The sequence below is a fragment of the Cebidichthys violaceus genome, unplaced genomic scaffold, assembly GCF_023349555.1.
Source record: "Cebidichthys violaceus isolate CVI_PGR_0920_01 unplaced genomic scaffold, fCebVio1.0.p SCAF_5, whole genome shotgun sequence".
Classification (NCBI taxonomy): domain Eukaryota; kingdom Metazoa; phylum Chordata; class Actinopteri; order Perciformes; family Stichaeidae; genus Cebidichthys; species Cebidichthys violaceus.
In genome coordinates, this window is record NW_027176705.1 from 5,590,709 (window position 1) to 5,593,208 (window position 2,500).

The following is a 2,500-nucleotide window of genomic DNA, read 5'->3' on the forward strand; positions in this document are numbered from 1 at the left end:
TTAGGTATTATTAAAGGAGCTGTATTTAACATTCTGAATATTAATATAGCAGCAAGCAGCTGCTGTAAAGTTATAGTGGAGTAATGTCTTCCTGAGCAGAGAAGGTAGAATCTCCCTGTATGTGTGTTGTTATCCGAGCTTTTCCTGGCTTTGTGGACATTTGTGGGCCGGTCGTGCATGCTGTAAGTGCATGTTTGTGCATGTGAGCGTGCCCCACTGGTTAGCTCATGGCCAATACTCTTTACTACAGTGTTTTCCTTCTCAGGTAAACACTGTTAGCTCTGTCAGCACTTTCGACGTAGTTTGCACTGTTTGCTCTGCACCGCCAGCTCGAAATGCTCCCAATGTCAGATTATGGACTTTTAACTATATGGCATCAAATTCGGTTTACACACACTTTGCAGTGTGTAACACAAAACATACGGGGAACATTTTAATATGTATTTCAGTGTGTAGAAGTAGGAGCAATAGACTGAGTAGAGGTGTTCCTTTAGTTGACATAATAATTAAAGCATATAATGAAGGCACACAACCTCTGTTGTTTTTGTCTTTTCTTTCATGGATCTTTCCAGTTTTCTCATTATTTTGTTCCTTTCTCTTGTCCTGTGATCATCCCTCCTTTTTTCTCTCATTTTATTTCATTTTTTTCTCATACTTCTTCATTTACTTGCCCATCCATTACCTACCCCTCCTCTTCTCATATTTCACAACCTGTGCTCTACTTCTCACTCCTCTGTTCTCCTCTTTCTACACTTTCTTTTATCATAATCTTCTATTAATGGTCTATATCATTTTTTTATCTAAATTTTATTTATTTTTTTCTCTATCGCATCTTTATTCCATTTCTATGTTCTTTACTTGCCTTTTCTTTTTCCTCTTCACATTCTTTTCCCTCTTCCTTACATTTCCTCTCCCCCGACCCTTTCCTCTTCTCTCCTCATTCCTTCCCTCCTCTCCTCTTGAGCCCATTCTTTATGACTTGAAGGCTCATTTGTTAAGAGGAGGTAGAGCACTCTCGTTCTCCCCCTAGCCTCCTCCTGTCTCTTTTTTGTGGTCTTTGGAAATATAATTTTCAATTTTTAATTTGATTCATTTAGATTTGATCATTAATCAGTGCTGAGAGAGAGTTAATTTGGTGGAAAATAGATGAGGTAGTTAGAGAGGGCTCTTTATAAAGTGAGCTCAGCACAGCACTGGGTCTTTTAGGTGTAAGGAAAAGGCAATGTGAAAAATTAAGAGTCTGCATGTGAGAGTTTGTGTGTGATGAAAAAGAGGGAACGTGTGCAAGCAGTAGCTAACAGCAAGGTAGCAGCATTAATTGTCAGAAATGACTCAAAGAAGTTATGGAATTGGAGGCCTTAGCAGGAGGTGTAGGTGTGTCATAAATAGACATACAAGTACAAGTGATGCTACAGTACAGACATGAGGAACATGTTTGCCACTTTTTGATACTTGCATCTATTAATGAATCAATTTCTTTCTGCATTTAATATGAATCTGTGGTTTAAATATACAGATGCGTCGATATTACTGGGACACACCTAGCTATTGGTTAAAGATCTTCCTCAAACCCTTTCTTTCACTTCTTTTCACGTCTTTATTCCTCCCTTCCAGGATCCTCTACTTTCTCTAGCTCTGGTGCTCTGTCTCTGTTTTTCTCTTTCTCACTCTCCTCTTCTGACCAACCACTGACCCAGGAAGTGACTGAGCAAGCTGCTTGTCCGGGCTTACTCAAACACAACACGGGGGTGTGTGTTAGAGAAACATAGACGTTGTGTGTGTGTGTGTGTGTGTGTGTGTGTGTGTGTGTGTGTGTGTGTGTGTGTGTGTGTGTGTGTGTGTGTGTGTGTGTGTGTGTGAGTGTGAGAGAAAAAGCAAAAGAGTGGGTGTGTGAGTGGGTTTGTACCCCCTGGTGTTAAGAGTTTCTTGACCGTTTGCTGACACTGTCCCCCCCACTGTACCTGGACTGTCAGCCCTTCTGTCTACTTATTTTGGTCTCAAGCGCACACACACACCCACACACACATGTTCAGTTCACCAAGTTGACTGCTGCCTGGGCCGGTTAGAGGTTTTCCAAATGACTACGTTTCCTTAAAACAGCTGTGTACACTTTCGTAACTGTAAGAAGGTTTGAATAAAAGCGGCCAACAAAACGTGCACACATACACAACACAAATAAAACACGGAAACACATACGCTTACAAATGCCAATGAATGCACAAACATGCTCTCTTACATTTTTTTCCCTTTGCTGCCAATAGGAAGTCTTTCTGTTAAGTCTCCTAGGTGTGTTGTCTTGGAATGGTCAGCACTTTTTTCAGAGGATTTATATCTGTGTGTGTTAGCAAATCTCTCTCTTGCTCTCTCACTATTTTTGCCCCCTCCTCTTCCTCCTTTTCTCTCTCTATCTATACATTTAAATCCTGACTGTTTTAAATGCACTTTGCATTAGAAAGCCTTTCAACCCAGTGGTGCTGTAGGGGTGTAAAGTGGATATTGC

At 40.8% G+C, this 2,500-nt stretch overlaps 1 protein-coding gene across 3 annotated transcripts in view; it reads left to right on the forward strand.

Annotated features, from left to right (window-relative positions):
• esrrga (estrogen-related receptor gamma a) overlaps positions 1-2,500 on the forward strand; it is a 74,569-nt gene that overhangs the window by 37,195 nt on the left and 34,874 nt on the right. The window lies entirely within an intron of this gene.